We start from the raw sequence: 15736 nt of genomic DNA, 5'->3' as shown, positions 1-15736 counted from the left end.
TCTGATAATGCTTCTGTGAAGTGACTTGGGATGTTTTAATAATACATTAAAGGTGCTATATAAATAAAATTTGCTTTTATGATATTTGACTGAATTAAGCAAATTGCAGAGAACCGTGTAGAATGTGCCCACTCTACAGCTGTCTGCAATGAAACTTCGAGTCAACAAGATCCTTCACTCATAAGTTCTAGAGACCTTTGGCTCTGATATATATAAGTCACTCTCATCTGGTTTCAAAACACTGGGGAATTGGATTCAACGAACTATGTGGAGTGCATTTCAGAATGGATTCACCTGTTAAGCTCCAGTACAAGTGACTACCTACCTCATATCACTCAGACAAGGCCCTGATGAATTTTCAGACAATTGCATTCAGTCGTTATGATGCAGCACGTTTCATGCAGAGCAGGTTATAGGGGCTGAAAGGCCCACTCCTGTTCCCATTTCCTGTGTTTCTTCTTGATTAATATGCTTTTATCCCAAACACTGAAACACGTCATTATTCTACGCACAATGCTTCGCCATGCTTTAGTGATATTAATAGTTCTCTTAACTACCTTGGACGATCTCCTTTTCTATGCTAATTTTATTTATTTTTTATTTATTTAGAGATACAGCACTGAAACAGGCCCTTCGGCCCACCGAGTCTGTGCTGACCAACAACCACCCATTTATACTAATCCTACATTAACCCCATATTCTCTACCACATCCCCACCATTCTCCTACCACCGATCTACACTAGGGGCAATTTATAATGGCCAATTTACCTATCAACCTGCAAGTCTTTGGCTGGGGGAGGAAACTGGAGCACCTGGCGGAAACCCACGCAGACACAGGGAGAACTTGCAAACTCCTCACAGGCAGTACCCAGAATTGAACCCAGGTCGCTGGAGCTGTGAGGCTGCGGGGCTAACCACTGCGCCATGCACAATAAATTCTCTCATTACAGATCCTGATAAATATTATTTCGCCTTTGACCAATTCTTATAGAACTATATAAAACACTAGTTATGTCACAGCTAGAGTGCTGTGTACAGTTCTGGTCACCACATTACAGGAAGTGTGTGATTGTATTAGAGAGGTTATGGAGGAGATTTATGAGGATGTTGCCAGGACTGAAGAATTTCAGCCAGGAGGCAAGATTGGATAGGCTGGGGTTGTTTTCTTTGGAAAAAAAGAGGCTGAAGGGAGATTTAATTGAGATGTATAAAATTATGGCAGGTCTGGATAGAATGGATAGGAAGGACCTATTTCCATTAGCATAGATGTCAATAACTGGGGGCATAGATTAAACATAATTCGTGGAAGAATTAGGGGGCAGTTGAGGAGAAGCTTTTTCACCCAGAGGCTGGTGGAAGTCTGGGACGCTGCCTGAAAGGATGGTGGAGACAGAAACAAATTTTAAAAACATGTCAATATGCACTTGAAGTTTCGTAATGCACGAGGTTACAAACCAAGAGCTGAAAAGTGGGATTCGGTTAGATTTCGGCCAGCACAGACATGATGGGCTGTAAATTTTTCTGATTAACCTACAAAATTTTGCTTCTGAATTTTGACCAGAAATGCCTCAGACGACATTTCCCCACTGGTGTGAAATTATTAACATTGCTCTGCTTTTTCTCAGTTCCTATTAACTGCTGCACAGGACTTGTTAATGTGTTCTTTGGGAAATCTGTGGATTTAAATCTTTGGTTACAAAACTCAAAGACAGAAGGGTTTTGACACTTTAAAAAGAAATGATATTCTACAGCAATTTTGTTCAAGTTACAGGAGGCTTTTATATTCCTGGCAAGTTATTTTGCTACTTCATTGGAAGATCAATATTAATTCAGAACACAAAAATAATTTTCTCAGTGTAACTAAAAGGTTGTCAAATTGGTTTCACTTTATCAAAATAGTCAGTCATTCAAATTTATTTCAAAATTGAGGAAAATAGCTTTTCAAGAAATTGGAGATGCCATCTCTACAATTTGTTCCTTTGCAATGAACAGGATTTCCACAATCATAAGAGACTAAAATACTAACAAGCTTAAGAAATTCTGCAATGGCCATGGGTGGGGAGGGGTGGACTGCTAACAGAGTTGCAAACAGCACAGTGCCATATCACTCTATTTAAAATTAGCTCCCAAGGTCTTCATTCCATTCAAGTTAAATGATAAGATGTTAAGCACCTAATCAATCAGCGTGTTAAATAGTTCCACATATTTACCATTTGGTGGCAATGTGATACCAGAAAATGGATATCTTGTGAAGCAACTCATCTACAGAAAGTTTGTGCTGTCCATTTTGCAATATTATAGACAGATCTTGTCAATCCTCTTATAAATTATGCACATCCATCCATTTATCAAACACTACCTTTTGTGAGTAAGATTCAAAAAGATGCATTTAAACCTCAGGCTTGAAAAGAAAATCATCGATCTACTCCTGGTAGCATACAGACTAGAAGTTCCCAGCATTGATTGCTAGTCTTGTTGAGTTATCTGATCTCAGTTGGGTGATGGTAGGAAGAACACAGTTGGCCTCAACAACCCTGGACAAGGGAGAACTAAAACAATCAACCGCGGTACTAATTGCAATGCAGGGATTCCTGTTGGAAAATGCACTTGTGTGGACATGGATTGAGAACAGGATCAGCCTCATGAAATGGCCTGCTAACTCTCATCACCTAGACTCGCATATAAAAAGAGCGGCTGAGGTGCTGAACGTGTGTCAGTCACAGTGAAACTTTATCCCAGTGTAAGGCAGAGACTTCAGGAGAGGAGGCAAGGAAATGGAATGGAGTTTTTTTTTAGTAATTCCTTGAAGGCTTTTAATTTTAATCCTTTACCACAGTACAGACAGAACTTTAGCATTATAAAAATCATTTATTTTTAACCAAGTTAAAATAAATGGATTAACAACTGTATGAAAATAGGGCATAGAGATAAGAGTGGAACTGATAAAAATGGGGCATAGAAGGCATTTACCTCAAAGTTATTATCCAGAGATCATTTCTATTTTAATGCTTTTTCTTGATAATTTTGTTTATTGTGGAGTTTATTTTATTCCGACAGCAGTTATTGTATGAAATCCGGATGCGAGCAGCTTCTGGAAGCAACCTTCTCCAAACCACTGAGGTGAGTGGAACCAACATACGTAGGCAGCCATCTTAAGAAATCAGATCTTCGTTTTCTTAAACTGCAGAATTCTTGCTGTGCTTCAGACTCCTGTTACACTTGGAACCTGACATTGCATTGATTTTGCTATGAAATGAAATCCAGCACTAATATTTTCCCTGATCAATATTCACTATAAGATACTGAGGTTTTAGCAGATTCCAGCTTAAGAAGTAAGAGGATTTATATCCTCAAGCTTTGTTTCAGCTTCCTGTTGATCACAGGAGTAGAACTCAGCGGTGAAGAGTGAACACTATACATGCGTACAACATGCATTCCTAAAAAAGAACCCCCATTTGGTGTAAACCCAGCTTTATAATAGATTGCGTGGAGACGAAAATCTTAACAGGCTCATTTCTAAAATATCAGAAACAAATTGTTTTGCAATCATGGTGGGGCCCAGCTTTAAGCTGAGCTTTAATATGTACTAATCCTGAATTCAACTCTTTAAATGGTGCTCTGGGACCAATGAGTGGTAGCCACTTATCATGATGACTGATGCTGGTGCAAATGGAGTGAATAATGTGTATTTATCCTCAAACATCAATCCAACTCCTGATTGTATTTACACATCTTCCCTTGACACTAATGACAAGTTATTTGTGACAACGGAACCTACATGTCCATCCATCAAGGTTTGTTTGCTGCCTACATGCTCAGGCTTTTATTTTCAAGATTGGAGATATAGTGCTGTTGGTACAATGTCTTTCAAGGTGCAGGGGGAGTCAGGATTCAGAGTTCTAGATACAGTCAGTAATCTCCTGAGTTATACAGCCACATTTGTGCTGATGCACATCTGAAACTGCTTTGGTAGCGGTGTAAATGGAAAAATGTTATCAGCCTTGCAATATTTATGTGATTTGCTCAGTACCGCAATGCAATGCTAGCTAGAACCTGCAATCGTCTGACTAAAGTGACAAATTAAGGAGAGTCAAATATATATATGGCACAGAAGGCGGCCATTCGGCCCATCGAGTTCTTGCTGGCTCTCCACGGAGCCATCCAGTCAGTCCCACTCCTTCACTCTATTCCCGCAGCCCTGCAAGTTTATATCCTTCCAGAGGCCATACAATTTCCTTCTGAAGTCATTGTCTCCGCTTCCATGACCCTTATGGCAGCGTGTTCCAGGGCATTACTACCTACTGTGTCAAAAAGATCTTCCTCACATTCCCCCTGCATCTCTTGCCCAAAACCATCAGTTAATGGGAACAGTTTACATGGAGCACAAGTTTACACTGGTACTTTAGTTAGGAGGCTATTATTTACATGTGAGCACAAAAAGGGAGTGCCGTCAAATTTGACTGCAAGAGGCATCACAAATAAATACAATTCTGTCCTTGTTCAACTTCTACTAATGTACACACTTGTAGCAGGGGTTGCTGGAAAGTGACCAGGAGTAGGATCGTTAGGCAATTTTCCCTTCTCTAATCCAGAGCTAAGAATGTCAATTAATCACCTACAATTACTACCTTAGCTGGGATCAGCAGACAGCACAAACTATCGGATCTTCTTGGTGTCTATTGCCCAGACATTCACTGATCCAGCAGTAAAGCCCTATATCATTTTTAAATACAAATTCTCAAAAGAGCAATTACTAAAAGGGTATCATTTAGAATTCTAGGTTCCAAATTATAACGGAAAACAATATATTGTATACTTGACCAACTGAATAGGCACTAAGTTGATATAGTTACACTTACCATGTCCCCTTGAAAGCCTGGTCTACCCGGATATCCTGAAACTCCATGAAGACCCTGCAAAAATTCATTGCCATAAGTCATTAAAGATATATGATACAGCTTGAACCATTTAATGAAGCAAAGAGCATTATACCAATTTATTTCAAAGCGGATTTAAATTTTCTTTTCACTCAAAAGGTACGAGAGAGAGTAATAGGACTGGGAATAACCTCACCGAGGAGGCTAAGCGGACATCACGACCACGATTTTAACCCAAGGAGGGTTCAGTGTGAACCATAGTCCATTTTAACATCTGGGCCCAATTTGAATTTGCCTGCACTGTCCCCCGCCCGAAGCTGGTGGTGAATGACATCAGTGTTATTCACCAGGAGTCCTAAATTAGGTGGGAGGCTGCACTACTGTGGCCCCAAGGAAACGGTCCTCAGCAAGTTAAGTGGGGTGAGGGTGAAGAGGGAAGCATTAGAGCCTATTATGACTGAAGGAGGAGGAAGAAGCCCAGGGAAAAGGAGGCCCAAGGTTTCCTTGGTGGGCCAGCAGGCGCACTGAGTCACAAGGAGCCTTAGGAAAAGGTTTTTATTTTTAAAAAATCTTACCTGTCCCTCTTCTAGCCTAATGCTAGCAGGTTCTGTGCTGAGTGAGCCTCTCAATCTTGGCAGTTAACATAGCAGCGCAGCACCAATGATGTCATCGGGCTGCAACTTTCCCATTTTAATTGGGCCCATGTCTGCCTGGAGTGGGCAGTATTCATACAGCAGTTAAAATGCAGTGGGGTGGGAACATGTGAACCACCACTCCATGCAAGCTAGTAGGACAGGGAACTCATAAACCGTAAGAACCTGATGATTTTAACGTCCCTCTGTCACTCCCGTGAATATGCACACATGAATATGCACACATGAAGAGGCACACAGCTGGGAGTGATGATGTTCTTTTATTTTGTTGTTGGTAAGTTGACATTTTGATGACATCCAAGTTGCAGGATTAATAATCATAATCACTGCAATTTTAGCCAGCCATAATTCACAGTTGAACAGGAAATAAAATGGTCAATGCATATAATCCAAGATGAAATATGGAAAGTAGAAACTGAATTCAAGCTCTATCACTGACTTCTAATAGTAGGGTTTTACATTACTGCTTACTAACCTAATACTTCATTAGCCAAACCAAAGTATCACTTTCCAAGACTGTCGAGTGTAGTTTTAAATAGCTAACTGCTGGAAAATGGAAAGTTCCTCTCCCAATCTGATAAGCACATTACAGGTGGGCATTACATCTTTGAAGATATAATGCAGAAACCCAGCTTCAAAATGCTTAAAGTTTGCCTGCAATCATCAGTAGAACCAAGCTGTAGTTTCCAAATGCATCTACATTCAGGACGCCATCTGTAATTGCTGCCCTTTCAAATGTTGCTTTGCTTGCTGTTGGCAAGGAAATATAATTCATTGAAACCACTATGGTTGAAATACCACAACATGCTTAGATTTTAGTTCTGAATCCAAAACCCACAGTCACGTTTTACATTATGTGCCACAGCATTAAACTCTTTTGCCCTGTAACAGTGCCTATATGTAATTAGCTCTGTGCTTTCACATTGCACCCCCACATCTGAGGAACAAAGGGTGAGAGTACTAAACCTTGGGTAATACAGAGGGGAATGATGCATGTAATCAGGGAAGCACTGGCAGTGATGAGGGCAGGTTTGTACTCTTCATGCTGGGATCCAATTCCAGCTGGGGCAGGAACTCAGCATTTGTGCTGGGTTTATGTTGGCTGCCAATAGAATAGGTTTGCATTCTTTGTGCCAGTGTCACCCTGACTTTATTTAGGTGGGGCAGCAATCTTCCATCTAAGGTCATTGCTGGCTCCTATCCAGTGACGTATTGGCAATTTTAGGAGTGGATACATCATAAACAAGGTTTATTTTCTGAGGGTGTCTAGCGACATGTCTCCCAGAAAAATTGTGATTTTTGATACTATATGCCCTGTACTTTAAAAACTTTTAATATGCGCAGAAATTTTATGATATACTTACATTACTATAAGATATTGAAAAGTATACGATACAATTCAAATACATGAAAAAGGCATCCCTGATGTCTCAGACATTTTCCAGTGAGTAGCTGAACGATACAGACTGGAATGACCAGCAGCCCATCGGCAAGCCAGCTAGCTGGCCCCAGCAAGACCACTAATTTGCAGCCAACCAACTAACTATGGCCAGAAAGCTACCAGCTACCATAACCAGCCCGTCACCGACATTAGCCAGCTAACTAGCCTGAAGCTGATCACCAGCAACCAACAAACCTGCACCAACATCCAGTCACCTGAAGCCATCCAAACCAGAAACCAGGCAGGCTTCCACCAGTTATCCTGCCCAAAGCCAGTCAAATACCAAACCTGCTAGCACCTTCAGGACTTCGGGAGCAAGAGCAATTGGATCATCAGGAGAATTAGCAGGAGCAGAAGGGCTAGCGAGAGAGGAACTGGTAATGTGGCGGAATTAGAAACAGAAAGCCAAGAGAGGATTCAACAGTAACAGAGGAAGCAGGAACAGGACAGGCAAGCAGCAGAGTCAGCAGAAGAACTAGTGGCAGAAGCAGGAGATGGGGAGTCAGGTTTGGAAGTTGAGGCAGCATCAGGAGGAGAGGCAGTAACAGAATCAGAAACAGAAGAGACAACAGAGGCAAGAGATGCACCAGCAGAACCTTCAGCTAGTGAGCCAGTCGGAGAGCAGTGATTGAGAAAATCAGGAGTGGGAGAGGTGTGTGAGGTACAGTTAATTTTTACTTTAAACTGAAGTCTTGAGGAAGTAGGAGAATGAGGCTTTAACTGAGAACTTTGCAGTCAAAGCAAGACTGCACTTTGCACACCTCTCCCACACCCAATATTCATTTTTCTTCCACTCTGACCAGCTCTCCAGCTTCAGGTTCTGCTGCTACCTCTCCTGATCTTGATTCCACTATTTCTGCAGCAGGAAAGAAATGTTGTCAGTTGGGAGAATGAAGCATGGGGCGGAATTTTATGGCCCCCCACCCCCACATGAGCAGGCTGGTGGCGATGGGGAGGGGGTGGTTGTAGAATTGAATGGGAGATGGGGGAGGGTGGGGTGCGTTCCTGATGCCTTCCCACACCTGCTGAAATTTTACGTGGGACAACAGCAGCGAGAAACGGCTCACTGCCCCAGGCCAATTATCTGCCGCTTAACAGCCTCCTCCCATGGATGCTGGTATTTTAGCCGTGGTGGCCGTATGGCAAAGGCCCCCAGAACGCTTATTGTGGGCTGTGTGGGGGGGGTGCTCTCCTGATCATGCATCCTGTGCCCCACAGAGGGCCCTCCCCCACGGCCCAACCGTCCCCACTGCACAACACTCCCCCACCACCCCCACACCCGCTCCGAACCAACTCCCTTTGCCTCAGAGGGGTCCGGCCAATTGTCCCCGGCGGGGCCCCAAAAACTTACCTTAGTTCCGGGCCGCCCTTCCTCTTGCTTCTGTTGGCTGGGTGTAGTCCCAGCAGTGGCCACCGCTTCTGGTGGTGCCACTGGGACTAAGAGCTGCCGACCTGCTGATTGGCTGGCAGCTCCATTAGGCAGGCCTTCCTGCTTCAAGTGGGGTGGAGGTCCAGTCCAAAGCCAATTAAGGGCTTGGGGAGAGAAAAGTCCCGGCGTGGCTCCCCAGGCCCAGTAGAGGCAGGCTCACCACCAACTTTTGGGCCAGTGGGCTGGGCCAGTGGGCTGGGCCTCCCACCCAATGTAACATTCCAGCCATGGTTATGCTGGCACTCGCAGAAGCCAGAAAATGTGCATCAGTTTGCCTCCAAGGATTTAAACTGGCCATCCGCCTTTCAGCTCCAATTACACCCTCAACTCCTATCTCAGCTGTCCTGCAAAGTTTGTGCCAGGGTATTGCCATCTCTAATCTGGGTCAGTTGGTACCAAATGGTGCTAGGAGTTGGGCTATCCCCTACAATCCTACAAAGGCTGAGCTCTCAATCTCGAACCAGACCATCCAGGGAAAATTCACTGAGTGGAGAAGAGTTGCTTCCCCTGGAGATAGGCAGAAATAGCCAAAGAAAACCATTTGAAGAATAAAAAATCAAATGCAATCAAACTCTTCCATTTTCATTCCTAGTGACTGATTAAAGAGCTCCATCAACAGAGGAAATAGGTTGTTTCCCTTGAGGCAGACAGTACTGTTTGGTATGCAGGATGAGAACAATACAAATCAAAACTTTAGCTACAATTTGTTGGTAATTTGGCTTTGTTATTATAAGGACTCCGTAATATGCAAGGCCGGGAATAGTGCTGTAAGGCTTTGCGTAGATTAAATATTTGTTTAACATTGATGTGGTTGAAATGGTAAAATATTTCTATTCCCTTCCATAGCTTGCCACACCCTCATATCCCAAAACAGCCCTGATTACGATGTTCTATAAATTATCTCCTTCATTGCCAACTTCTTCACTGAGTAAAAAAGAATCTTTCAAAAACAGAAATAATAACATGAAGTATGCAATGGATTTAGAACTTATTAGCTTATAGAAAACATAGTTAACAGCACCAAATCATGTGAATAGCACCCCTAAATAAAATCGATTTATTGGGAATATTGCAGGCCTGTTCTATTTTTGACACCACTACCTCCTTTAAAATGGTTTGTGCTGGCGTATTAAGTTATGCTGCCTACTCTGTATTACTGTTTGGTCCATGCGTTCTCACGGAACAACATAGAGTGATGCTCCCTGGTGTTGAAACACTGGTTAATTTTTGTTTTGTTAGCCAAGAGCCAACCCATGAAGTGCTAAGTTGATGTGTTGTAAGACCATCAAGGAGGTCTGCATATGTTAACCAGTATTCAAAACACCATCAAATTGACAACTTCATTTTCTAGTTATTATAGATCAGTGTCCTCAATGCATGATGGATGATGGCAGATTCTTTGCAGGTGAAGATCATGGGAAGGTTTGTCTCTGTGGTAGTTGGCATGAGCATTGGTAACTGAAGAGGCCAATTCTTGATCTGCAGGCTCAGCTGGAACACAAGAACTCCTGGTTTGGAGGGGATCTGGTATAAGCCGACTCCTTCCATTGTCTGCACCTTTCCTCAGCAGCCTCGCATCTGTTTGTATCGAACTTGTAGGCTGCTTTCCTGGTTGTTGTGCACTAGCTGTCTCTGTCAGCAGCCTCCTGCTCCCACACCCATTGGGCAATGTCAATCAGAGAGAGCTGTCTTTTCAGCTGGTCTTTGATACGTTTGCAAGGTGCACCTCGAACTCGCTTATCGGAGCATAGTTCACCATAAAGCACTGCTTTTGGTATTCTGAAATCCTCCATGCATGTCACATGTCCTACCCAGCACAATTGGTGTTATAAGAGAATCCATTCAATGTTGGGCAGATTGGCTCTGTTGAAGACTGCATTGTTTGTCATGTAGTCCTGGCATCTGATGTTCAGGATAGATCAAAGACAGCAATACATGATTTTGACCCATACAAGAGGGTGGTGACGACAATTAAGTTTTGGCAGAGATGCATAGTGAATGGCTTTGTCAGACATGCTTTGAGTGGTCAAAGAAGCTGTTAGTCTTGGACAGTTGATCGTCTTTGCCCTTGTTGACAGTGGCATCATTTAAGATACTACTACCCAGATAGATAAACTGTTCTACTGCATTGAGGTTGCTGCTGTCAATGCTGATCTGCGGTGGGTTGTAATTTCCTCAGGGCCATGGTTGGTACAGCACTTCTGTTTTCTTTAGGTTAATAGTAAGCCAAAAGCCATTTGCTGCCTCAGAGAAACAGCTTACAATGAACTGCATTGTCTCCTCTGTGTGTGCCAGAAGGGTACCCTCAATACATATTCTATTGAACATCACACTGGTGTGGCGTATTTGTTTTCAACCAATCTGACGAGATTAGACAGTGCCCTCAGTGCATCTTTCCTCACTCAATTATTTTTGGGGGAAGTTTGTGTTCACCCAAGTGAACAAATTGAGTGCTTTCCATTTTCAACCATCCAGCAGCAGCATCAAGTTATTCCAGGTTAAGAACAAGACCACTTCACAATGACACTACAACTGAAGTATACACCTAGCCTAAATTTTAAACTCTGGCTCAATGTTTTCCCTTCTCATTTGCTGTAGTAAATGTCACAAGTTGTATAGATTACAATGTTGTGGATTGCCCCTGTATTGATCTGGCAGCTGCACTATTACGCTCAATCTTAACTCCCAGAAACTGGTGGGTTGAGGTCATGTCAGAGGGTAAAATGCAAAAAGTCTGAAACAGGAACCCAATGTGGCTCAAACCCACCCACTTTTAATGGAAGCAGGATGAGGGGCAGGTGACTAATCTGGTTGCAGAAAGAGGGTTGGTCACTTAAATATTATAATGAGGCTACCTGCCTTCATTTTAACAATCATTTTATTTTTTAAACTCATGTCAGCCAGGTTTCCCAAGCCTCAGAAAACCCAGCAATTGGAAAGGCAGTCAGAAGGGCTGAGTCCATAAGGTGGGTGGCACAGTGGCGCAGTTGTTAGCACCACAGCCTCACAGCTCTAGTGACCCAGGTTCAGTTCTGGGTACTGCCTGTGCGGAGTTTGCAAGTTCTCCCTGTGTCTGCATGGGTTTCTGCCGGGTGCTCCAGTTTCCTCCCACAGCCAAAGACTTGCAGGTTGATAGGTAAATTGGCCATTGTAAATTGCCCCTAGTGTCGGTAGGTGGTAGGAGAATGGTGGGGATGTGGTAGAGAAAAGAGGGTTAATGTAGGATTAGTATAAATGGGTGGTTGTTGGTTGGCACAGACTCGGTGGGCCAAAAGGCCTGTTTCAGTGCTGTATCTATAAATAAATAAATAAAGTGTCTTTACAGCACTGCTTGTGGGCCAGGAGTTGTAGTGTTTCCTCCAGGACCAAAAAGCTACCCAGTAAGTTGCACCTCCACTCCACAATCTGTCGGCACTTCCATTCTCTTCAACCACCACTGGACCACACCTCCCACCTGCAACCTCAGCAATTGGACCACCCTCCCACATGGCCACCTCACCCAACCGGTGATCTCTCTCACTCCACCAAACCACCTACCTGCTCAAACAGGTTTTAACCTTCTGAAGCAGGTTTACTGCCTGAAAGTCCTTCCACCTGTCAATCAGGCTGCCTGTGAGTGGGAGCCCAATAGAAAAATATCTAAAGGAGCCTTTCAGTTAAAAGCTGCAGGACATTCAGGAACCCATTCTTTGGAGTTTCCTGACCTCACAATATTCACGCTTCCTCTCAAGGATCCATCTCCAGGCTAAAATCCAGGCCATTATTCCTATAGGTTTCATGCTATATTATTTAGACTTTTTTTTTCTGTTGCTTCCACCTTTAGTTTCTACTTACAGGAAGACCTGGCTTTCCTGGTAGTCCAAAAGGCCCCGGAGTTCCATGCTGTGTCTAAAAGTGGCACAAAACAGATATGGCATCGACAAGTCAAAAGCTAAAATGCCACAAATTATACAAAGTGTAAAAAGCTATTTTGGCAATAATTCTTATACCACCCATTTTTAAACATTAATATTTAATAAGAAGATATCAACATGTGGGTGTAATAAACACAGATTCTACTTGCTCTAAATTTGTCCAATGAGTGGTTGCTCCCCATATGAACCACAACATTTTCCTTACAAAACTCCTTACAAAAAAAAAGTTCAAGGTTATCCTGGTTTGACTTGTGTAGGGTGTTTTGCACCTTTTAATAACATCTGGGTTGTGAGCTAGCTGAACATGATAATGCTCCAACGTGTTGTCCCAGGATAGATAGGTGTCAGCCTGTGGTGCTAATTCCCTGAACCTGACAGTGTTGTCAGGGGTGAAAGGGGCATCACATGTAAGCCAGGTGTTTCTCCTCAGGCATTGACAGAAAAACTGGAGGGCAAGTCGTCTCAGGCCAAACTTGCAGAGTTACTCATTGACTCGAAAGGCCAGAGAACAAGTTAACTGTCCTCCCCTAAAGGTCATGGAGTGATGCATAGCTTGAAATGGCCTAAAGAGAAGAAAATATAATTTTTTTTAAAAACTGGAAGATAATTACATCAAAAGAAACCCAGTTTTGCTGCCAACATCGTTGCCTTTGGGTACAGGCATGGTAACATCTGTTGTTTATAACAAAGATTATCAAATGTAACAGATATACTTGGACAATAGTGCACTTATATAATATGAATGAGATTTTATACTTACAGGCCAGCCTGCTTGCAATATCTGATAGAATGGTGTTTGCTGTTAAATTATGGAAGAAAATGCTTAAATTGAAGTTTCAAAGGATTTTCTATATTTTAAAGTAATATCGTACACAGACAAAGAAAATTGTGTTTACTTTTTCAAAATCAGGACATTTAGTGCAACTCCTCTTAAAACAATTGAGATATTAAGACAAGTTAAGATGCTCTTGATTATAATCTCCTGTAAGATAATTGCTTGGTACCATTACACAGCAAATCTTGCACACAAGTAGGGCAGGTGACCTTAAGATTAAACCACTAACAAAATTAAGAATATGGGTTTCTTACTTCTACTCCCCCAATACATCAGATGTGCGGTGACAACAAATAAAACGATAATTTGGACACAACTGCTTTATATTTCTGTTTGCATTTGCTTCCTGTAATTCACTCATATCATGATCTTTGACAGAAGGGAGATTTTTTTTAAAAAAGAAAACCGTAGTAAAAGATCACAAGCTGCACCTGGAAGAAAGATGTTTTGAAGCATAAAATGAAAATATTACATTCCCAAACTGGCAACAAAGGAATTGTTTTCAATAAAACTGAGCAAAATTCTTTCCCATTCAGTTTTAAAAAGCAATGTGCATGCTTATTGCAGATGCCAAAATACTTGGAAACAGAGTCATAAAATCATAGGCCAGAACTTTACATCGGGCCAGAGGCCCCGCCCACTAACAGAAAAAGTTGGTGCCAAGCCCACCTCTGTCGGGCCTGGAAGCCACACTGTGATTTTACGTGGCCAGGTCCTTAATTGGTCTTGGGTGAGACTTCACTGGGGAAAGGGGAAGTGCTCCAGTGGGGGTGGCTTGTGCCACAGGGTGGTAATATGCCAGTGGAGGCAGGAGGAGGCTCTTAAGTGGCAATTAATTGGCCACTTAAGGGCTTTAATTAGCCTGGGGCGGGCAGGCTATTTGTCACCTCCGCCAGCGCTCATAAAATTGCAGTGGGAGCAGGAAGGCGATAGGAATGGCACCCCACCGCCTCCCACTCAATTATATGCCCACCCTCCACTTCTAGCCTGCTCCTGCAAGAGGGTGTAAAATTCCGGCCATAGAGTCATTACAGCACAAAAGGAGACCATTCGGCCCATCCAGTTCATGCCAGCTCTCTGTAGAGTAATGCATTCAGTCCCATTCCTCCACTCTATATCCATAGCCCTGCAAGTTTAGTTCCCTTAAGTGCCCATTCAATTTCCTTTCGAAATCATTCATTGTCTCTGCTTCCACCACCTTCATAGGCAGCCAGTTCCAGGTCATTACCACTCGTGTGTAAAAAAAATTCTTCCTCGCATCCCCCCTCTATCTTTCCCTCAAACTCTTTTGCTCCAAGGAGAACAATCTCAGCTTCTCCTACCTAACCTGGTAGTTAATATCTCTCAAACCATTCTGGTAAATCTCCTCTGCACCCTCTCAAGGACCCTCACATCCTTCCTGAAGTGTGGCGACCAGAACTGCATGTAATACTCTAGTTGTGGCCTAACCAGAGCTTCTTAAGATTCAGCATAACTTTCCTTATTTTTGTACTCAATACCCCTATTTATGAAGCCCAAGATCCTGTATGTTTTGCTAACTACTCTCTCAATATGTCCTGCCACCTTCAAAGATCTCTGCACATGAACCCCCAGGTCCTTTTGTCCCTGTACACTCTTTAGAACTGTGCCATTTAGTCAGTGTTTCCTCTCCCTATCCTTTCTGCTAAAATTCTTTACCTCACACTTCTCTGTATTAAATTCCACCTGCCATTTGTCTGCCCAATCTGCTAGCCTATTTATGGCCTGCTGCAATTAATTGGTATAATCCCCACTGTCTGCCACACCTCCAATGATTTTATCAGCAAATTTTGAAATTTTACTCTGTATTCCAATATATAGATATATATGTGTATGTAACAAAAAACTGGTCCTAGCATGGAACCTTAGGGAACACCACTGTCCCCCATCCTCCAGTCTAAAAAATAACCATTTATTATGACTCGCTGTTATCTGTCCATAAGCCATTTTTTTTTAATACAAGCTGACACTCACCCTCCTATCCCATGAGCCTCAATTTTGATAACCAGCTTTTTATGTGGTACTTTGGCAAACGCTGTCTTAAAATTCATATAGACAATATCCACAGCATTCCCTTCATCAAAAAATTCAATTAGTCAAGCATGATCTGCCTTTTACAAATCTTTCCTGGCTCTTCTTAATTAACTCAAACCTCTCCAAGTGCCTATTGATTTTTTCCCCTGATTATTGTTTCTAAAACCTTACGCACCATTGAGGTTAAACTGCCCGGCCTGTCGTTACTAGGAATGTCCTTACACTCTGTCTGGAATAAGGATGTCACTCTCCAGTCCTCTGGAACTTCCCCAATATCTAGTGAAGTCTGGAAGATTATGACAAGCCCTTCTGCTATCTCTATGCTCACTTCCATTAACAATCCAGGATGCAAGCCATTCAGACCAGGCAACCTATCCGCTTAAAGACAGCTAGCCTTTTCAGTAGATCCTTCCCATCACCCCATTCATTACCTCGACCATCTCTGCTCCTTCTGATATTTTGATAGCATCCTCTTCCTTAGTAAACACCAACACAAAGTACTCATTAAGTATTCCTGCCCTCAACCTTTAAGCA

Source organism: Heterodontus francisci, chromosome 32 (assembly GCF_036365525.1).
Source record: "Heterodontus francisci isolate sHetFra1 chromosome 32, sHetFra1.hap1, whole genome shotgun sequence".
NCBI lineage: Eukaryota > Metazoa > Chordata > Chondrichthyes > Heterodontiformes > Heterodontidae > Heterodontus > Heterodontus francisci.
This window is presented reverse-complemented; position numbering follows the sequence as displayed.